This window comes from Anomaloglossus baeobatrachus, unplaced genomic scaffold (genome assembly GCF_048569485.1).
Source record: "Anomaloglossus baeobatrachus isolate aAnoBae1 unplaced genomic scaffold, aAnoBae1.hap1 Scaffold_539, whole genome shotgun sequence".
In the NCBI taxonomy this organism is placed as follows: domain Eukaryota; kingdom Metazoa; phylum Chordata; class Amphibia; order Anura; family Aromobatidae; genus Anomaloglossus; species Anomaloglossus baeobatrachus.
Window position 1 is genome coordinate 114,961 of NW_027444765.1, and position 23,574 is coordinate 138,534.

Consider the following 23,574-nt stretch of genomic DNA (forward strand, 5'->3'; position numbering starts at 1 on the left):
TTTACAATTGCTAATTATTTCCAACTATAAAACAAATGCATTCATTTTATATATTTTTTTCTTATATTTTAGGTGTTCCATGTCTGTAATACATCAGGAAATTCTCCAAAATACACCCATTATGACCCGTAATGGGCACGTTACACGCTATGATATATCTAACGATATGTCGTCTGGGTCACGTCGATAGTGACGCACATCCGGCATCGTTTGACATATCGTAGCATGTGACAGCTACGAGTGACTGTGATCGTGCAAAAAACTCACCTTATCGTTGCTCGTTGACACGTCGTTCATTTTCATTATCTCGTTGTGGTGGCTGGAGCTGCTTCTCTTTGGTGCAGCTGTGATGTTCGGTGATATTGATCATCTTGTTTCTCACAGCTGCATTTCCAAGTTTGCCTCGTATGGAGATACTGGGGGCATATACATCGCAGGAGACGCTGGGGCACATAAATTGCAGGAGACGTTGGGGCGCATAAATTGCCGGAGACGCTGGGGCGCATATACATCGCAGGAGACGCTGGGGCGCATATACATCGCAGGAGACGCTGGGGCGCATATACATCGCAGGAGACGCTGGGGGCACACATCGCAGGAGACGCTGGGGGCACACATGGCAGGAGACGCTGGGAGCACACATCGCAGGAGACGCTGGGGGCACACATCGCAGGAGACTCTGGGGGCACACATCGCAGGAGACTCTGGGGCCACACATCACAGGAGAAGCTGGGGCCACACATCACAGGAGACGCTGGGGCCACACATCACAGGAGACGCTGGGGCGCATATACATCACAGGAGATGCTGGGAGCACACATCGCAGGAGACGCTGCGGCGCATATACATCGCAGGAGACGCTGGGGCGCATATACATCGCAGGAGACGCTAGGGCGCATATACATCGCAGGAGACGCTGGGGCGCATATACATCGCAGGAGACGCTGGGGGCACACATCGCAGGAGACGCTGGGGGCACACATGGCAGGAGACGCTGGGGGCACACATCGCAGGAGACGCTGGGGGCACACATCGCAGGAGACTCTGGGGGCACACATCGCAGGAGACTCTGGGGCCACACATCACAGGAGAAGCTGGGGCCACACATCACAGGAGACGCTGGGGCCACACATCACAGGAGACGCTGGGGCGCATATACATCACAGGAGATGCTGGGAGCACACATCGCAGGAGACGCTGCGGCGCATATACATCGCAGGAGACGCTGGGAGCACACATCACAGGAGACGCTGGGGGCGTATACATCACTAGGGGGCATGGACAGCCCTGACGGTGGCACAGACATGACTGGGGACAAGGACAACACTCGGAGGCATCACTAGGGAGACACAGACAGCACTGGTGGCAGCATAGCCCTGCACTAGGTGGGCACACACTGCACTGAGCGGGGCACACACTGCACTGAGCGGGTGGGGGGGTGTTCTGCAGCGATGGGTTGAGCACTCACAGTACTGGGGTGGGGGAGGAGTCAGACACACAGCACAGGTCCGGGAGGCCAGTAAATCTGCTGCAGCTCTTCTGTGACTTTATCGCAGCGTGCTGCTTACCCCGCCGACCAGAGCACACGAGCACACGTCGGGGTTAAGCCTAGAATGTATGGGCTGCAGTCAGGTCCTGGAAGTCAGAATCTGGATAGAGACCATACATTCTAGCATCTACAATCAGGTCATCAGCCAGTGGATTTAAAGGGCCAGCAGCCGGGAAAAGCGCGGCTGCCGCCAGAGCACAGCGGTCCCCGGGAATGTGTCTGGGGGACTGTCTATCTGGCTCCACCCCCTCTGCTTAGCCCCGCCTCTCCCATGTTGCTGCACCTTTTGCTGTGACGCTGTATGGGTTTCGGTCTCCGCTGCTCAGCTCTGGTCTCTGCTGCTGACTGTAGGCTGGGGCGAGTGCCAGCTTTAATATTGGATTGGAGCACTTCTTGTGCATAAATGCTATTTTCCTGTCCACTGGCGGGACACAAGGTATGCACACCAGTGACTATGTAAGGGGAATACATGAAATAGCAGAAACTGCTGTGTGAATACTGACTTGAAAAATCCAATAGCTACATGCAAGAGTGAATATGTGAAAAATGGAATCTGCATTACTGCCATGAACATATGAATCAAGAGAAATTTAGCTACTGAATTGATCAATGCAATAGAGCCCCAACACTACGCCAAAGTATTTCTCTACGTTGGGGTCCCTAGCTTGTGTGTGTCCTCTCATGCAGTTAAAAAACCTACCGTGTATGGGAAGCTGAGACCCAGGCTATATGCGTATGATATGGATACTCTTGCATATAGCTATTGGATTTTTCAAGTCAGTATTCACACAGCAGTTTCTGCTATTTCATGTATTCCCCTTACATAGTCACTGGTATGCATACCTTATCTCCTCATAGTGATGTTTTTTTAGGTTTTTGCACCCAGTTCGGACTTAGAATGGTGTTCCAAACGTTATTCCTAATTGTTAGTATTTTTTCGTTTGTGAACCCTCCCCAACCACACCTATTGCCAATCCATATCATACGCATATAGCCTGGGTCTCAGCTTCCCATACACGGTAGGTTTTTTAACTGCATGAGAGGACACACACAAGCTAGGGACCCCAACGTAGAGAAATACTTTGGCGTAGTGTTGGGGCTCTATTGCATTGATCAATTCAGTAGCTAAATTTCTCTTGATTCATATGTTCATGGCAGTAATGCAGATTCCATTTTTCACATATTCACTCTTGCATGTAGCTATTGAATTTTTCAAGTCAGTATTCACACAGCAGTTTCTGCTATTTCATGTATTCCCCTTACATAGTCACTGGTGTTACACACAACCATGAATGTCAATGGACACCCACATATACGAGTGACACGAAAGACAGTAAAAAAAGACACCTTTATTAATATTGATTAAAAAAGTTTAAAACAGACAAAAGGTACCGTGAACAGAGAGGGACACAGTCAGGAAAAGTTACCAAAGATTAATGGTTTTTCAGGTGACCAAAATTATACACCTACACCGGCATACCTGTTAGACTAAATGTTGAAAATTGCGATATCCTGCGCTGCTCATTGGTTATAGTAAATGACTACTAAATTGCTGTGCAGATGGAATTCCACCAACCTGCAGAGCATGTGTGTGAATGTTAATCAACAACCATGTGCAGAACACAGAGTGTAGCAATGAAGTATTCCACCTGCAGTGAAAATCCACTTACTGCCCCTCACCCATCCAGATCCACACATTGTCCGCGCATGGCATATACATGAATCATGCTAATATCAGTCACACCCCTAAGTGGGGCAACCTTCCAAGTTGGAACTATCTATGCGATATAGCGTTCACCAAAACAAGTAAGGTGAACAAAAGTACAGCTTAATGAAGCATAATACATGCCAGGCACATGCAACTGAGTAGATACCAAGAGGGGGAGGGGGAGTGGAAATGCAGGTAGACTTAAACAGGCAAGACGGTAAATGACAGGTACATTAAAAGTGCAAATAACGATTACATCACCTGAAAATATCCTGCCGCGGCCCTCACACTCCGACACGTGTTTCGCAGTTGCTTTCTCAAGGAGCGTGCCAGAGGTGAGGGGCAGGTTGGTTAAAAAGGCTGGAACAGCCAATGGAGATGAGCTTTAAGATCATGTGATCAGCTAAACGTAAATGAAACCACCTAAGGATGTGGCGCATGACAACTGTTACCACCACCGCTAATGGAATACGCTTCCCATATACCGCGATCACGTGCCCCGTGACGTCACGGCCCATGTGATAATGGAACCATGGAAACCACGGGACGCTTTCAGACGCGGTTTTGGAAGCGAGCGAGCAGTTCAGCAGGCATGCGCACTAGGTGGATTCACACACATAGAAACAAACAGGAAGTGTTCTAAATCTAAATGGGCTTTCAACAAACCACCTTATGTTACACGGGGTCCGTATATATTACAACATTATGAATAGCACACAGTCATGGCAAGGAATAAGAGCAAACACTGCATCAGTAAGCATGTTCTAAAAAACATAATGCAATTTTAGGAAGATATAAATTTTATAGGCAGCGTCCAACCATCCTCATCATGTCATAACATCACTATATCCATGGATACCCACGGAGGGCACTCGGCTACCTCCGCCACTTTGTAGTGCATACATAGATATGTAGGTATATAAATTTTATAGGCAGTGTTCAACCATCCTCGCCATGTTATAACATCCTTATCAGAAAATTGACAGAATTTATATCAAAAGACATTTATTGCTATATACAGTACAGATTACAAAGGACTCTCCCCGTTTGCCCACAAAAAGCATTCGACCACCTCCACCACTTTTTGGTGCATACTCAGATATATAGTAACACCATTACGTCCTATGAGACATAAGAGCCCAAATCAGTAGTTATAGTCCATAAAAACAGGATCCTCTTCATTTCTTTAGATGGACGCCATAGCCCATTGAACTCCAAGGCGCTGATGTAGAAGAATATGCTCCAAAAATAGACAGAAGCCAGACATAGGTAACCTAATGAACTAAAAAAACAGACAATTAAAATTACATAAAACACCCACCACATACACCTAACTAAAACCAGGTATAGCCATTGATACGCATCAAAAGGTCATAATGACAAAACCAAAAGCAGACCCAAATGCATTGAAAGGCCACCTAATCACCTTACAGGAACGCTGAGAATCCCATATTCTCGTTCAAACCATTGGGGGCCAGGGTTCCCAATCTATAAATCCATTTGCTTTCGACCTGGGCAAGAAGCCTGCCCAGGTCCCCCCCTCTTGTTCCCATAGAGATCATATCTATACCCTTGACTTTCAACATGGTAGGATTGCAAGAATGAAAGTTCTTAAAATGCCTAGGGATAGTTTTCAAAAGACTTACATCATCAATGCCTTTAGCCTTCTCTATGTCTAGACAATGCTCGCGAACCCTAATCTTTAACTCCCTCGTGGTCAGACCAATGTATACTTTTTTGCAAGGACATTCAGCCCTGTAAATGACCCCCCTTGATGAACACGTGATTCTTTGTCTGATCTCGAACTCACGAGATCCATCAAAGTTATGGAATCTTTTTGCCTTCACAAGGTTGGCACACACCTTGCATAGGCCACAAGGGAAGAAACCAAACAGCGGTTGACCAAGCGTGCTTACCCGAGATGGTTCATAGTGGCTGTGAACCAACATGTCTCTCAGATTTTTAGCACGCTTAGCCACCAAAGACGGCCGCGATGGGAGAATTGATCTTAAACTTGGATCCGTCATAAGGATATTCCAATGTTTATGAACAATCTTTTTCAACTCATCCCATCTACTGTTATAAGTTGTAATGAGACGCACCGTTGGTTCATTCTTGTTGCTGTCCTTTACAACATTAGAAAAGAGAAGGGAGTTTCTGGTCGATTTCATTGCCCTTTTAAACCCATGTCTGATGACTCTCCGACTATAACCTCTAGTCTCAAATCTATGTGCCAGTTCCTCCGAATGAGTCATGAAGCTGGCATCATCCGAACAAATCCTCCTTATTCTAAGGAACTGGCTACTGGGAATCCCCTGGATGGTACTTTTAGGGTGAGCAGAGGATGCCAACAACAATGAATTGGTAGCCGTAGTCTTACGATACACTTGTGTAGACAACAAGCCATTAGACGATGCAACAATCCTTAGATCTAAAAAATTTATGGTGCGCCCATATTCAAAGGTAAGTTTAATGTTCAAATCGTTCTGATTTAAACATTGCATAAATTCCTGGAGACCACTGAGATGACCCTCCCAGATGAACAGAACGTCATCAATATACCTGACCCAATTTTGGACCTGATGTGTACATAAGTTGTTGTCATCCACAAAAATTTGCCGCTCCCATGCCCCCAAGAAAAGATTGGCATAGGAGGGCGCACAGCAAGCCCCCATGGCAGTTCCCTGCGTCTGTAAAAAAATCATACCGTTAAACGTAAAAATATTATGCGTCAAAATAAATTCTAACAAAATGAGTATTAAATCAACCGTTGGTCGCGAGATGTTACTAGCCTTCAGGTACCATGAAACCGCCCTGAGACCATCCTGGTGTCTAATGGAAGTATATAGAGACTCTATATCTGCCGACACCAACAGCATGTTATCTTCAAGGTGAATACCATCTAATCGTCTCAGGGCGGCAGTGGTATCCTGAATATAAGATGGTAATTCACAGACCAACGGTTTCAAATAAAAATCAATAACCTGACAGACCAATTCTATCAGGCTACCATTGCCCGATATAATGGGTCTGCCAGGGGGGTTTGCTGGGTCCTTGTGTATTTTTGGGATCAGGTAAAGTGCTAGGAGTCGTGGATGAAGTCCCTTTATAGTATCCAGGAATTTTTTCGGTATTATGCCCTTATCATATGCTTGCTCCAAAATCAAAATCTCAGACTTCTTAGGGCTCTCAGGTGGGCCCTGTAACATGCAGTGGGGAGGGATGGCAGTCATTTATAGCTTTCTTCGTCCCCTATGTCATTAGTGTGAAAGTTGGAATGCGTACTCCATAACACTTTACAGTACTATTGCCAATGTGGCTATTTGAGTGTTGGCCTGACCCACCCCCTCCACCAACACCACTGGCTCCAGCGGCCCTCTATTCAAATTCTATTAACATTTTTCAGTAATGTCTGTTTTATGGACAAATAAACGCCACGCTGGGACATCGAAGCTGATGTCAATGATGATGATTGCATCTGGCCAAAATCAGGTTGGCAGAAGGAGGCATCATCGCCTGCTTCCTAGACCGCAGTTTGTAAAGCATGCAGCACTGTGGAAGTGACAGTTCTTCACTCTGGAACTCAGGCTTTATTCCACTAGCTAACACCGAGGATTTAAAATAATTCAGTTTCCCCAGGGGGGAAAGGTTCAGACACTATGGAGCACAGCATCAGAAGGTACTCCCAACAGCTATTATTTTTTTTTTTTAAATTGGAAGGATTTGCAACAGTGCATAACATGCCAAGGAGTTAAAAAAAAATTCTGATTCCGCAGGGGGGCTATGTGTAACACACCGTGGAGCACAACATCAATAATAGATAGAAGAAAAAAATATCTGTGGTGGGTGCACGGAAAAAAGCCTTTAGCATATATATTGAAGCAAGAAACTCCAGCACTCCGCTATTATAGCAGTCCAGAAATCAGCACACACCTGATCCTGCACGGAACATCTAATGCAATGGTTTCAATTGTAGAAAGAAGAAAAAAATCCAGCGGATCACAGGCTTTTTTATATAAAATGAACTTACGTCTTTATTGCTTCATTTAAAAAGTTTCCACAACGCAGGTGGGATCCACAGACAAGGTATCTATATCATCAGTTTATCCAACATGTTTCGACCCAGAGAGTGGTCATATAGTCTTATTCATGGATGTTTTAGAGTAGGTACTGATACCTCTATATAGCTTACTAGAACTCCCATCATGCAAGTGGTTTCTAATTAGGATAATTATCCTACACATGTAACAAAGACTTGTGCACAGATAGGAAATTCTAGTGCTATAATTCACAGATACATAAAACACATAAAAAAACAATATTATTCATATTGTCATAAACATTAAAACCATTTTTACATGAATAATTTAATTATAATGGACAATCATGTCCTGCCTTATATTCATACCATGTGGAATGCGAGTATTTAACTTAAATATCCAAAAGGATTCTCTATTTAGAACTTTACGTTGGAAGTCTCCCCCTCTGGCCATTTGTTGAACTTTTTCTATCGCTCTAAATTTAAGACCAGAGGTATTACCGCCATGCCACAAAGTAAAATGCCTAGAGACCGCTGAAGAACCGCATAAGTGTGTTTTACCTATATCTGAGATATGGCGTCTGATGCGGTTCTTCAGCGGTCCGACCGTACAGCCTACATACTGTTTAAGGCATATTGTGCAGTCAATTAAATATATTACACCTTCGGTTGTACAATTTAAATGTCTCTGAATTTTATATTGTATTCCTGTTGAAAAAGAGGTAAATGTATCTCCCCTATCCACAAAATTGCAAACTTTACAAAGAATATGGCCACATTTGTAAAAACCTTTATATAATAGCCATGTGCATTCATTATTTATTGTTTTTCGTGAAAAAAAACTTGGAGATAAAATATTAGCCAAAGTTACTGCTCTTTTAGATACAAACCTAATTGACTGTGTATTTATTAATTTAGAAAAAGTAGAATTCTGATGAAGAATTGGCAAATACTATTTTATTATCTGAGTGATTCTAAAAAATTGCGGACTATATCTAGTTGAGAAGGTCACTGCTACATTATTAAACTGACTGCCTGTATACTTTTGATTCCTTTTATTTTTATTTTTCAATAATTCCTGTAGCTATTTTATCCACTCTGTCTATAGCTCTAATGAGTGTCCAATCTGGATATCCACTTTCATATAGCCATTTCCATACCATATTTTTTTCTTTTTCAAATTTATACAGATTGCTACAGTTACGTTTGGTTCGTATCATCTCTCCTATTGGAATATTATTTTTTATATGGTGAGGATGACATGAGCTTGCATGCAGAATATCATTATTATTGGAAGGTTTTCTATACGGACTTATTTCAATAGACCCATTTTCTATGTGTCCAGTGAAAATAACATCCAAAAAACATATTTCTTTTTTTGTAGATTATATCTAAATTTTAGATTAAATTGATTTTTATTGATGTATTCTATAAACTGGTTACAAGAACAGGAATCTCCATCCCAAATAATAACTATATCATCTATATAGCGTCCATAAAGGATTATATTATTTTTAAAAGGATTATCAATATTAATGATGTTCTGCTCTTCCCAAATAGCAGCCACTATATTTGCTAATGAGGGGGACAATTTCCCCCCCATGCTAACGCCCAGTTTCTGTATACAAAATTTATCATCAAAAAGAAAATAGTTATGCGTTAGTAAATATTTTATAGATAGAAACAAGAACTCGTTAATTTGAATGGTATACGGGTTATATTTTTCAGCGGTCTCTAGGCATTTTACTTTGTGTCATGGCGGTAATACCACTGGTCTTAAATTTAGAGCGATAAAAAAAGTTCAACAAATGGCCAGAGGGGGAGACTTCCAACGTAAAGTTCTAAATAGAGAATCCTTTTGGATATTTAAGTTAAATATTCGCATTCCACATGGTATGAATATAAGGTAGGACATGATTGTCCATTATAATTAAATTATTCATGTAAAAATGGTTTTAATGTTTATGACAATATGAATAATATTGTTTGTGTTTTATGTATCTGTGAATTATAGCACTAGAATTTCCTATCTGTGCACAAGTCTTTGTTAAATGTGTGGGATGATTATCCTAATTAGAAACCACTTGCATGATGGGAGTTCTAGTAAGCTATATAGAGGTATCAGTACCTACTCTAAAACATCCATGAATAAGACTATATGACCACTCTCTGGGTCGAAACATGTTGGATAAACTGATGATATAGATACCTTGTCTGTGGATCCTACCTGCGCTGTGGAAATTTTTTTTAAATGAAGCAATAAAGACGTAAGTTCCTTGTACTAAAAAGCCTGTGATCCGCTGGATTTTTTTTCTTCTTTCTACAATTGAAACCATTGCCTTGGACATTCCGTGCAGGATCAGGTGTGTGCTGATTTCTGGACTGCTGTAATAGCGGAGTGCTGGAGTTTCTTATTTCAATATATTAGTTTGGAAAATTATAAATCTCTTTCTTTAAAGTCATGACTTAAGCTCCAGAGCTGAATTCAAAATTCTGCCAGATCCTGAACAGTTATATATAACACACCTGTCACTTGATGTAAATATGCAACTTCTTTACCTGCTGTTAAAGCCGCCGTTCTCCTGAATCCGGCGATGTTTTTCCCTTGTTCCCAGCCCTCTCCGTTCCGGAGATATGGCCTCTTCATTGCTATATGTACTTCTAGTCTTTTTCATACAAGTGGGTGTGGTGATCGAGGAGACGCCCACAGAAGAGCAGAGGACCACGCCATGAGGATCAAAAGACTAGAAGAGGAGACCATATCTTAGGAACATAGAGGAGCAGGAACTAAAGAAAAATAATGCTGGATTCAGGAGAACAGCGGCATTTACACCATGTAGAAAAAAATTACATATAAATGAAAAGTGACAAGTTCAATTTAAAGTAGTGTTAGTTCTTAGCTTGCAGCGAAGTGAAGATAAACTGAAGTAAAGATGACAAATCATAGTATTTTCACTTTTGGGAAAGTCCTACTAAAAGTGGGGTTTTACCATCACTCTAGGGGTCCTAGCCTTACACTGAAATGCTCATAATCAAATATTTTATCTTGGTATCAAATACGTAATAGACCCTGATGATAAGTGAATGGCTCCACAGTGATGGGTTCACCTCAAAGTTTGATCAGATCCCAGGCTCATGGGCCCGGGTGTCACACTAGGTACGGGAAGTACCAAGCGAATGGTGAAAGGGAAGGGAAACCCTGTGTCTAGGGAGGGAGGAGATGGTGACCCCTGACCAAGCCTACCACTGGTCTCCAAGTTCCCTCACCACCCTAGATAGGATCCGCACCTATGCGCTGAGCAGGATACCTGACTCTAGGCTGACCCTGTATCTGGGCCCTAGGTAGGGAGCGGGTGGGATGAGGTCTTTCAACCCCACTAGGCGCTAAAGAAAACACAGGAATACCAAATAAGGTAAAAACCACAAACTACTTATCTGTAGACGACTCAGTAAGACATTCAGTAAAGAGCAGCAATGATCCTACAGATCACTGCCAGCCGCCTGCTTGCATCCAGAGCTTGTGAAGGAACTGAATATCACCAGCACAAGTCCAGGGAAAATTTGAGTATGTAAATCCAAGGGGAAATACAGATGATTAGCAGCTGAAGGGAAGAGGAGATCCGCAGGGTCCTAAAGGGAAAAGGATAAAAACCCAGCAAAGGGGATGCCTAGTACACTGAATACGGACAGACAGCATAATAGCAAATCGGAGAGCATTTTGCACAGCCAAACGCTCTAACCTTCTATTGACGGACACCACAGGACTGTCTGCCACTCGTGACACTGGGCCATTGCTTTGTTCCTCTGATCGTTCAAGTATGAGATCTCTTTTACTCATGGTGAGTTGTGAGATGAAGTAAGCCAGGATAACCATGACCAAACCTTGACGAGAAGTCCCAGCTCACTGGAGATGCAAACAATCGATGGAAACTCCCAAAAAATCATAAAGACCCCAAATATTTAGTTTTCTCATGAGGCCACGTACACCCACACAACAGATTTTTTTTTTTTTTTTTACTTTCCCTATGACACGAAAATGAAAAAAGAAAAAGTTTACCGTTTTTTTTAACTACAGATCCTAGGCAAAACTGTGTCACCATGGTAACAGACCACAATTAGACCCTGAGCAGTCTGACCCCACAGACTTATTTCTATCATTGACTGTTTATTATCATCACTACAGGATTGGACTATTCAGGGTTTAACAATCCGTTACTATTAAAATGTAAAAAGTCAATGTTTACATATGGGAATACCCAGAAGATTCATACACCCCATACATCATAGTGGGGGACATTACCTTATTAAGCCCCTCACTCTGAAAATTCCGCTTTTGCATACTGATGCTGGTCTGAAAGACACAAAGGAAATCAGATGAGCCGGTTACATCACTCTTGTTGTTATAGAATTTTTATTTGAGATTGCTTGCTCGTCAGTTCAAGGTACACAATTTGAAGGGGGAAGGGGTTGTAAATAAATGTGTTTTTCCTAGTTGGCCTCCATGGACCTTAATGTAATCAGGCTTGAAGTAGGATTCATTGTCTGGGGGGCTTGCGTGTCTATTGTTCCCTTGCAAGGGGCCTCCCTAATACACAATCCTGCAAACTGGCCAGAGACTGTCCTCCTTCATACTTGAAGGTACAGGAAAAACAAATGTCTAAGGGGGCAGGTATGAGCACTTCTGCCCATCAATTGGTCTGAACCCAGGAGAGGGAGGACAATAAGCCACACGTTTGGTCAGTGAGTTGGTGCTGTGAAGTAAAGGGAGAAGATCCGTTTCTGCAGCCGGGTCCTGGTGCCTATGAATGGACTGTAGAGATTGGTGCTGGATACACATGTTACGGTTGTGATATCCATCATCTGGATTTGAGAAACTACCCTACGTTGCATTTTTCATGCTTTTTCCTTGCTTGTTTTAATTAATAAAAGCAAATAAAATCATCCCAGCAAAGTCTATGAGAATCCTGACTTGCTGTGCACATGTTGCTTCTTATTTCCTTGCCGTTTTTGATGCTGAAAAAAGAAGCAGCATGTCAATTGTTTCTGCGTTTTTTCCTACTTTTTATCACCAATTGACTTCAATGGAGTCAGTGAAAAATGTAGGAAAAAACGCATGCTTTTTTGTGCGTTTTTGTGTGCTTTTTTGACGCCACTGCGGTTCCCTACAGCCATTTCCTCTTCTCCCGGTCTTTACTGTAGGACCTTGTTCCAGGGAAGTCCGGTAAAGTCACAAGGTGAATCGAGTTCATGCCAGCGTATCACTGGGATTTCCTGCAAATCCAATGGCATGAACTTGGGTCACCATGTGATGTCACCAGGGTCCCTGCATCTAGTCCACAGAGCCAGTGTTAGCAGACATTTTCTCATCTTGCGGTCTTTACGGCGGGACTTTGCTTCAGGGAACTCCGTTGACATAGGTAGCCTGGTCTGTGAGGCGATCCATACCTCGGTAACCCGGGGTCATCATGGTGACAACCCAGGGTTACCATGGCAGCGATTGGGTTCCTGTGATCGCATTACAGGGACCTGATCGCCAGGGAGAGTTAAGCGATTCCTCTCCCTGCCTCCTGAATGCTGCGATCATACTGCTGTGAGCAGCGCAGGCATTGCTCCTGGCAGCGAGAGTCGGGTCCCAGCTGTAAAATCACTCGGAGACCTGGCGGCGATCGCGAGTGCCTGAACCCCTGCAGTCGCTATGACTAAATAACGCATGGAAAAAAGCATGTGAAAAAACGTGCAAATGCAATAAAAAGAGTGTTTTTTTTCAGCTACTTTTTTCCTGCCAAAACATGTGTTTTTCTGTGCAGATTTTGTGCAGTAATTTGGTGTATAAATTTCAGCACCAAATCTGCATCTCCTGCCAAACTAATGGCAAGCGTTATGTCAGGGACTCTCAGCCATCACCAATGTCACCATATAATTGGAGGTCCTAGGTTTTGCCCAATGTGCGGTCTTCTGCAAATTACCATACTTATTTTGTAATTTGCATCTTTTTTGCATTTTTTGAGAGATTTGTTGACAATTTACTACTTTTGTGGCATTGGTCACATCCAAAATGAGCATCAACTGCCAGAGAAAGCGCACTGGCATCTGAATAGGACCTTGATGGATGGGAGCCATTTTGGCGGCACCTGTGGGTCACCGATATTTCTGTGCCGCTGTATCCCTCACATCAGTAAGGTAATATGTCGGGGACTGTCTCAGTCATCACCGATATCACCACATAACAAGAGGCGGGATGTTTTTGCCCAATTTGGAACACGTTTTTGCAATTTTTGATTTTTTTTCGCCAGTATGGGTGACCCTTAAGAGCTTCTGCTACAGGAGCAAAAGAGGGTTACAAAATGAGTGTGCCCGACTCCAATGGACGGCGGGGTGAGGTGACGACTTCTAGAAGAAGCGATGGCTATGGCAGCTGTGACGGGTCGGAGGCCTGTGTGTGTGACGTTCATAAGATATAAGGTAAACAAGAGAGGGGGTTTGGAGGGGCCCAGCTCCAGCGGGATAGTTCTGAATTTGGGGTGCAGTGGTCTCTGGGGTTGGTCCCGACTCTGTGTGCGCCCTTACGATATCATGGTGGAGCAGGTCTCTCCTCTTTCCATCTATAATAGAGAATATGGAGGAAGGTACCATGGCAACCGATCAGATTTCAACTGCCTTAACTACAGGGCTGGTGAGAAAGTGAAAGCAGTGAGGTGATTGGTCGCTGAGGATAACGTGTTCACTGACCATCTGCGCTGGTTTGTTTACAAGACGACCAATGGACCCTAGATACCACTCAGATTCCCATAGCAACCAGTAAAGCCTGCTTTACACGCTACAATATATCTTACAATGTGTCGGCAGGGTCAGAGTCGTCACCGCCGCCCGCCTGGACCCCCCCGCCCGACTGTGCCTAGCCGGCCGCCCGTCCCCGCTCGACGCCCCACGCGTGGGCCCTCGCAGGCCCAGCACGGAGGACGGGGAGCGGGCGGCTGAGGGCAGGCCGGAGGTCGCGTGGAGGGAGCGGACGGGCCCGACCGGCCCAGCCCTTAGAGCCAATCCTTATCCCGAAGTTACAGATCTGACTTGCCGACTTCCCTTACCTACATTGTTCCAACATGCCAGAGGTTCTTCACCTTGGAGACCTGCTGCGGATATGGGTACGGCCCAGGGCGAGATTTACACCAACTCCCCCGGATTTTCAAGGGCCAGCGAGAGCTCACCAGACGCCGCCGGAACCGCGACGCTTTCCAAGGCTTGGACCCCTCTCTCGGGGCGAACCCGTTCCAGGGCGCCCTGCCTCTCACAAAGGAAAGAGAACTCTTCCCGGGGCTCCCGCCGGCTTCTCCGGGATCGTTTGTGTTGCTGCTCTGGGCGCCCATGCCACCCCCTCCCCCTTTGTTTCGGGGGGAGGGGGAAGGCGGCGGGGCGCCCGTCTCCGCCGCTCTGGGTTGAGGGATCTGAACCAGACTCCCTTTCGATCGGCCGAGGGCGACGGAGGCCATCGCCCGTCCCTTCGGAACGGCGCTCGCCGATCGCTTAGGACCGACTGACCCATGTTCAACTGCAGTTCACATGGAACCCTTCTCCACTTCGGCCTTCAAAGTTCTCATTTGAATATTTGCTACTACCACCAAGATCTGCACCCGCGGCGGCTCCGTCCGGGCCCTCGCCCGGGACTTCAGTGCTCACCGCAACGGCCCTCCTACTCGTCGCAGCCTAGCCTCCTCGGGCGTCGACTGCCGGCGACGGCCGGGTATGGGCCCGACGCTCCAGCGCCATCCATTTTCAGGGCTAGTTGATTCGGCAGGTGAGCTGTTACACACTCCTTAGCGGATTCCGACTTCCATGGCCACCGTCCTACTGTCTATATCAACCAACACCTTTTCTGGAGTCTGATGAGCGTCGGCATCGGGCGCCTTAACCCGGCGTTCGGTTCATCCTGAATCGCCAGTTCTGCTTACCAAAAGTGGCCCACTGGGCGCGCGCATTCCACGCCCGGCTCCAGGCCAGTGAGCCGGGCTTCTTATCCATTTAAAGTTTGAGAATAGGTTGAGATCGTTTCGGCCCCAAGACCTCTAATCATTCGCTTTACCGGATAAAACTGGGTCTCTGGAGTGTGCCAGCTATCCTGAGGGAAACTTCGGAGGGAACCAGCTACTAGATGGTTCGATTAGTCTTTTGCCCCTATACCCAGGTTAGACGACCGATTTGCACGTCAGGACCGCTGCGGAACTCCACCAGAGTTTCCTCTGGCTTCGTCCTGCCCGGGCATAGTTCACCATCTTTCGGGTCCTATCGCGCGCGCTCGTGCTCCACCTCCCCGACGGAGCGGGCGAAGCGGGCTGGTGGTGCGCCCGCCTTAGTAAACCCCCGGAGCGAGCGGCGGGATCCCACCTCGGCCGGGGCGCCCCGGCCTTCACCTTCATTGCGCCACGGGGTTTCGCGTCGAGCCCTCGGACTCGCGAGTGCGTTAGACTCCTTGGTCCGTGTTTCAAGACAGGCCGGGTGGGTCGCCGACATCGCCGCGGACACCTGGCGACCGCCTCCCCCCCTAAGGGGGGGAGTCGGCAAGCCCTCCTGCAGCGACGGCACGGCGCCGGGAGCGGGGGGCCCCCTTCCTCCGTCGCCGAGCCCCGCTTCCCCCCCGCGGAACCACTGCCTCCGACCGACAGCCTCCCCCCAGAGAGGGAGACGCGCCGTCCGGGCGACGGGGGGATGGGGAGGGCAGAGCGGTTCCGGAAGAGGTCGCCGAGGCGGTCGTCTCCCTCAGCCCCGGGCGACTACTTCTGCCGAGAGGGGGATGTAACGCCGGGAGGGCGTGAGCCCCGTGCCCGAGAGCACAAGCGCAACCGCTCGGCCACCTTCCGCCCCTGAGGCCTTCACAGCCGACCCGGAGCCGGTCGCGGTGCACCGTCGCGGAGGAAATGCACTCTGCGGGGACCGGAGCCGCCCGGGCCTAGTCCGCCCCCTTCGCCTGTGGCCGGCGGCACCCACCCCGCCCCCCCGAGAGGGGACGGGTGAAGGTGGCCCGCCAGGCGAGCCGGGGTGGGAAGTAGCGCGGGAACCCGGGACAGCCGACCAGAGCCCGCCTGGCTGAATCCTCCGGGCGGACCGCACGGACCCCACCCGTTTACGTCTTAGTGGTTTCACGCCCTCTTGAACTCTCTCTTCAATGTTCTTTTCAACTTTCCCTCACGGTACTTGTCCGCTATCGGTCTCGCGCCGGTATTTAGCCTTAGATGGAGTTTACCACCCGCTTTGGGCTGCATTCATAACCCGACTCCGGGGAAACCTGGTCCCGCCGTGCCAGGGGCCGCTACCGGCCTACCACCGTCCGCGGGCTAGGGCCAGTATTAGAAGGACTCGGGCTCTTGAGCGACGCCGGCGTGGTCCGGTCTCCCGTACGCCACATTTCCCGCCGGGCAGACGGGGATTCGGCGCTGGGCTCTTCCCTCTTCACTCGCCGTTACTGAGGGAATCCTGGTTAGTTTCTTTTCCTCCGCTTAGTAATATGCTTAAATTCAGCGGGTCGCCACGTCTGATCTGAGGTCTTTAGTCGAGTCAGAGTCCCGGAGATGGCGGAGGCCGGGCGGGAAAGAGAAACGACGCGTCACGTCGGGCGGTCGTTTTCTATCCCTTCAGCCTCTTTTCTCCACGGATCACGCCGTTCCGCCCTCGCCGTCTTACGGGGGGGAGTGACCGGAGGCAGCCCTGTGTTGCCACAGACAGCCTCGCCGCGCTCTCCCGATTCCCGGGGCGGGGGCAGGTCTGGCTTTAGCGGGACGCAAGGAGACGGGGGAGAGGTCTGGGACCCCCCTTCCTCTTCCTTCTGAATCCCAGCAGCGCCGCGGAGGCGATCGACGGAGGGGCGACCCTCATACAGGCGTAGCCCCGGGAGCAACCCGGGGCCGCAAGGTGCGTTCGAAGTGTCGATGATCAATGTGTCCTGCAATTCACACTAATTCTCGCAGCTAGCTGCGTTCTTCATCGACACACGAGCCGAGTGATCCACCGTTAAGAGTCTCGCTTGTTTTTTTTTTCTCTGGATAACGTTGGTCGGCCGCAAAGGCGTAAAAAAACAGACATGGGACGGGGGGTGTTCCGCTCAGGAAGGGGGCTCTGTTGTCCCGGGCGCTCGGCCTCCGCCGTCCCTACCTCTGACGGGGAGGGTAACAGAGAAGGGCTCGAGGCTTCTCGACCTACCGCCCGGTCCCGACCCCGGAGCGGGGTGCGGGCTCACGCGGGCGAGCGGTACCCGGGACGGACTTCAACGCGCAGGTTGTTTCGTTTCCTGCGGCGGGTGGGCGACGGGAGGGAAGGGACCCCCTCCGCGTGCCGTCCCCTGCCGCGCAGGGAGCGCCAGCGGGGCGGAAGTCGGGTTCCCTCCGCTCCCGCATCAGGGGACGAGAGGAGAACCGTGAGCTTCCGGCCCCACACCTCCTTGGAGTGGGGGGTCGCTGGGCGAGACGGTGCGGGCCGCTCCTCGCTCTCTCGTTAATGATCCTTCTGCAGGTTCACCTATGGAAACCTTGTTACGACTTTTACGGAGGACCGTCCCGACGCCACGCCCGGGACCCCGGCTTGGTTTTGGTCTGATAAATGCACGCATCTCTGGCGGTCAGTGCTCGTTTATACGTATTAGCTATAGAATTACCACAGTTGTCCGAGTCAATGGTTTGGAGCGATCAAAGGAACCATAACTGATTTTAATGAGCCATTCGCAGTTTCACTGTACCGTCCGTGTGTACTTTACACATGCTTAATCTTTGAGACAAGCATATGCTACTGGCAGTATCAACCAGGTAGCCCGTCGGCGACCGAGCGATGCTCCAGAGAGGCGAAGAGGTGGACGCGTCGAGGTCGGGGAGACGACAGAGAGAGGGAGACGCGGGGGAGCACCCAGAAAATGCGCGGTGGGTTCGGGGAGGTGGCAAGGAGGACGCGAGGTCGGCGGAAGGCCGACCCGCTCAGCAGAGGGAGGGCACCGCAGAAGGGAGCCCATACGGAAAAGCCGCACGGACGACCAGAAGCCCCCGGGGCGGAACGTGAAGGCGAGGAGACTGTCCTCAGGGGGACGCCACGGGCAACACCCCACCAAAAGCCCGCCGCTCCCGGGGCGACCCGCGAGGGTGCCGCTTGGGGAACGGGCGGGGCTGAGGCAATGACGACCTGGTGCGGCTCCTCCATCTGGCTTAGTCCCACCTCCACACGCGCAAGGGGTCGTCGGTCCACAGGCAGGCCCGGAGCGGAAGGGCATCCGGAAGCCACCCGGCGAGACGCAGAAGCGAGGAGACTGGCCACCGGGGTCGCCTGATGCGGCTCCTCCATCTGGCTTAGTCCCGTCTCTGCCGCGGGGGTCCTCAACCCGACCTGCGTAAGGGCGCGGGGTTGACGGGAGAGGGGGCTGGCTTTCAGGGTCCACCGCGACCAGGCGACTCAGAGGTCTCCCAGATGCTTGGCCTGGCCGTGTCGGCGTCGCCCTACCAGCTGCCGACGGGATGGGGAAGGGGGCGCGGAGCGCGAGGGGGCCTCCCCTTTTTCCTCCGTCATGGGTTTCTCGCGCCATCTCTCCCTTTTATTTTTAAACCAGCTTTCTCTGTCGGACCCTCGGTTCCCTTCTCGTTCCGACTCTCGCTTCTGCCCCTTTTCCGAGCCGCCTCGGGGAGGACGTTCAGGTAGCGTGGAAGGTGTACGTGTCGCGGGCGGGGAGGAGGGTGTCAGCACACCGCGCTCACCCCTTCTGCTCGGGTCCGGCTGCTCAGTGGTGGCTCGAGCCGTGGGCCGGATCCCGGGGGTTTCTCGAGCGGCGCTCCTCGCCCGTGAGTGAAACGGGGGTTTGGGGTGTTGGGATAATGTCCGTGACGCCACCCACGGTTGTGGTGATTGGTAGCACCACCGCTGCTTAATACGGGGATCCCGGGGATGGTGATGTGGAGCAGCCAGGTGTTGTGTTGCCCCTCCGTGGGTAGGGGTTGGTGATCCCGGGGCCCGGTGATGGCTTGTGAGGTGCAGGGCCTGGTGGGCGCAGGGACGCGGGGGCAGCGCTGTGCCTTGCGGCACGGTGGTACTCACTCAGCCTGAGACACGGACACAGTTTGTACGGTAAACCAAACGGCTGGTAGGACGGTCCCACAGACGGCTGCTTTGCTTCCCAGATAGGTGACGGTGATGTCCCTTTTCCTTGCACCTGTATGTACGGTTGGTTGCGATGGGTCCCCACCGGTAACCCGCTCCCCGGCTTCAAGCTGGGCCGGAAGAGCACTACACTTTGCCCGCAGGCGCTGGCCCTCGGAGACTGGTGCCCTGGCGGTGGCGGTGTCTCCGTTGTACGGGTTGGGCTGTTGCCTTCTGTCGGGTCTTGGTTGTTGGGAGAGCTACGTCCCCGTCACTGACGGATTCGGCAAATTTGGCGACTCCTAGCCTTGCCGGGGTCCGAGAGGCCCCTGCCCTGGTGCTGAGTGTCCTTCGGAACACTGCTCCAGACCACCGGGCACACAGCCAACGGGGTCCTTCCAGGAACTTCCGAACTGTCCCTCTCCAGACAGTCACCGCCGTTGCTGACCTTGCTGTTCTGGCCCTACACAAAGCTGGACCTCAGGCTTCTCTCTCTGTCACACACTTGCTTTCCTCCTTTGCCACTTTCCTTTCTTTACTTTCACTTCGTTGTTTACACTTGCCCTCCCTGGGCTAATCTTGTTTGCACAAGCTCGCCCTGAGCTCAACTGCCTGGTACTTCCTGCCTCCAGAGCTGTGATCTCCTTGGTGGGCGGAGCCAACCGCCTGGCCCACCCCCTGGTGTGAATCATCAGCCTCTGGAGGAAGGCAACAAGGATTTGTGGTTCAGCTTAGGTGTGCCTACCTGGGATGTGGGGTGTGGTGGTGCGTGACCTGTGTCCCCTGGCTTGCCCAGGGCGACACATTCCCCCTTAGCAAAACGCAGACCGTCCGTGGGCTGCCGTCCTACACCGGTTTTATTTTTCTGTAAAAGGGGTAACAGGGTTAAACATAACATTTTCAACAATCTTCCCTTACGGGAGGCACATTTTACTTTAACGTTTCAACGGTTTACGGTTACGGTTTCCGCTCTCTCCCACCCAAGTAACCTGGCCCTGATGCTGCCCCTAAAGCCCAGGCAGCACCCCTTGACCCACAGTCCAGCACACGGTACCCGAGCGGGATCTGTCCTTGCCCTCCAGAGGGTAGCCACCGGTTCCTTTGGTGGCTGGGCCCTGGCCTGCTCTGCTCAGGGCCCTCCCTCCAACCTGCCTCTCCGGAGGCGGCCTGCGGAAAACGGTAACGGTAACCAACATATTTACAAGCCACTAACGTCTGTGGTTGCCCTGCAAGTTCACGGGCTTGTCCATGGATAGTCCTCCATGCAAAACAACTTTTTAAACGGTCCCCACGGGGACAACGGTGCCGGCTCCAGCCGGTTGCTAATCACAAAAGCAAATCAGGTTACTGTTCGGTAATCATTTTTCTTCTTATCATTCAACTTTTAAACTTTTCAAACTTTTCCACTCAAACAAGCACTCTTTACATTCCCTGACCCCTTTTTCTTACAGAACGGTCTCCCTGTACCTAAGTGGAGGTCTACCTAGGTTGGAACGGGTGGACCTTCGGGGCCCGGTGTCAGTGGTGCTAGACAGTGGGGTAGAGGGAACAATCGATTCCTCCTCCCGGCTATAGTGTGGAGCAGGCGGGGGCGTAGGAGAGCTGGGTACAGGTTCATCCCTGGGCACTGGCACTGGTTCTGGCTCACGGTTAACCACTTCCACTACTCCTTCATCCACGGGTTGTGGGAACAGTATCACTGGAAGAATCACCGCGCCGTTCTGTGTAGGCCAGTTTGCTGGGAAGTCACCCATTACCGTGTGGATTACCTCTGCTGCCTTCTCCGCTGGTGGAGGAACCGGTACTTCAGCCTCTGCCCTCAACGCTGGAGGGCACCTTTTGAGATGGTCCCGGGAAACTGTGGCCAGGGTGCCCCCTTGGTCACGACTGATCTGGTAGGCCTTCCCATCTTCCCATTCTGTGGGTTGTATGACATAAGGGACTTGCTCCCACTGATCATCCAGCTTGTGTGTTTTCCTCTTCCGTTTCAGCACTACATCCCCTGGCTGGAAAGGATCCGCGGACGCCTTCTGATTGAACCGGTGCTCCTGCTGTTCTCGACTTCGACTGAGGTTTTTCTCCACATACTCCTGGATTTGCCGGTATTGTGCTCTCCTCCGGCTTTCCCACTCCACCGTCGAAGGGAGTGCTTCGGGGGCCTCCAATCCCATCTCCAGATCCACCGGCAGGCGGCCGGGCCGAGCCCTCATCAGATACGCTGGGGTGCACTTCGTCGAGCTAGAGGGGATATTATTGTACATATCGACCAGGTTGGGTAGCTTTTCCGGCCACAGGTTCCGTTCTTCCAGTGGTAGCGTCTTGAGAAGCCCCAGGACCAGGTGGTTCATTTTCTCGCACATGCCGTTGGTCTGGGCGTGGTAAGGAGTGGTCCGGATCTTCTTGCAGCCATACAACTGGCAGAATTCGTGGAACACCTCTGCTTCAAAGGCCGGGCCTTGGTCAGTCAGCACCTTTTCTGGGTATCCATGGGGCCGGCAGAAATAAGCCTGGAACGCCCGAGCAGCAGTTCGACCAGTTAGGTCCTTAACGGGGACTACCACCATAAATCTTGAGTAGTGGTCTACCATGGTCAATGCATAGGTGTACCCACTTCGGCTAGGGGTGAGCTTGACATGGTCTACGGCGACCAATTCCAGCGGCTGATGGGTGACTATTGGATGTAAGGGTGCCCTCTGGCTAGTCTCGTCCTTTCTCCTTAGCGTACAAGGACCGCACTCCCGGCACCAGGCTTCCACCGATTCACGCATCCCACTCCAATAGAACCGCTCCCTCAACAGCATCTCCAGCTTCTTCCACCCGAAGTGGCCAGCACCATCATGGTATGCCCGCAGGACAGTGGCAACGTCAGCTTGAGGAATGACCAACTGGCATATTTTCTCATGGGTCTTCGGGTTGATCAGCTCACGGTACAGCTTCCCCTGGTGTAGGTAAAGCCGTTTACGTTCCTTCCACAAGCGTTGGGCTTCGGCTGGGGCGGCAGGGTCTATTCCCGTAGCACCTTGTTCCACCAGAGTCTTGACAAGGCGAACAGCCGGCGCTTGATCCTGAGCTTCTTGCCACTCTTGATTGGGCCGTGGGTCCAGATCCACTCGTTGCTGATGTACTTGTACCCTCTCGGTAGGCGGCTGGTGAAACGCAGGCAACTCAATCTCCTCGAGGTCGTCATCCTCGCACCCCTCTTCTGACAGATGGGGCATCCGGGAGAGTGCATCCGCATTGATGTTGACGCGCCCGGCCCGGTACTTAATGGTGAAATCATAATTGGCTAGCCGGGCTACCCACCGCTGCTCCAGCGCGCCCAACTTGGCCGTGTTCAGGTGCGTCAGCGGATTGTTGTCCGTAAACGCGGTGAATGTTGCTGCCGCCAGGTAGTGGCGGAACCGCTCCGTGATAGCCCACACCAATGCCAATAGCTCGAGCTTGAAGGAGCTATAGTTCTCAGGGTTCCTTTCGGTCGGCCGGAGTTTTCGGCTAGCATAGGCGATCACCTTCTCCTTTCCATCCTGGACCTGGGATAGGACCGCTCCTAGCCCCACGTTACTGGCATCCGTGTGGAGGATGAACGGGCGCCCATAATCAGGGTATGCCAGGACCTCTTCTCCGGTCAAGGCCGCCTTCAGCTGGCAAAAGGACTCCTCATGCTTGTCCTCCCACGACAGTGGGGCTCCAACGGGTCTACCACCTTTGGTCTGTCCCACGAGGAGGTCTTGCATGGGGGCCGCCATCTTCGTGTATCCCTTGATAAAGCGCCGGTAGTACCCCACCAGGCCCAGGAACTGCCTTACTTCCCTCACCGTAGTTGGCCTCGGCCAGCTCTGGATGGCAGTAATCTTCTCAGGGTCAGGGGCAACACCATCTGCACTCACCACGTGCCCCAGGTACTGCACTCTGGGTTTCAGCAGGTGACACTTAGAGGGCTTCAATTTCATCCCATACTTGGCAAAGGACGCGAAAACCTCGGCCAGGTGCTCCAGATGGGCTTCGTACGTCTGGGAATAAACAATCACATCATCCAAGTACAACAGGACGGTCTCGAAGTTTAGATGTCCCAGACAGCACTCCATCAGCCGTTGGAAGGTTCCTGGGGCGTTACACAGCCCGAACGGCATACTATTGAATTCGCATAGCCCCATCGGGGTGGTGAAAGCGGTTTTCTCC

At 50.4% G+C, this 23,574-nt stretch overlaps 1 long non-coding RNA gene and 1 other non-coding gene across 2 annotated transcripts in view; both read right to left on the minus strand.

Moving 5' to 3' along the window:
• Positions 1-2,960: 2,960 nt before the first annotated feature.
• The window catches only part of LOC142283449 (uncharacterized), a 69,713-nt gene continuing 49,099 nt past the window's right edge, over positions 2,961-23,574 (minus strand). Inside the window, exons 4-5 of the long non-coding RNA XR_012745094.1 lie at positions 11,597-11,647; positions 2,961-4,539 (exon numbers count right to left, since the gene is read on the minus strand). This is a non-coding gene — a long non-coding RNA (uncharacterized LOC142283449). The remainder of the gene's footprint in view (positions 4,540-11,596; positions 11,648-23,574) is intronic.
• Positions 17,151-17,304, minus strand: LOC142283453 (5.8S ribosomal RNA). Its single transcript, XR_012745096.1, has one exon. It is a non-coding gene; the product is annotated as a 5.8S ribosomal RNA (ribosomal RNA).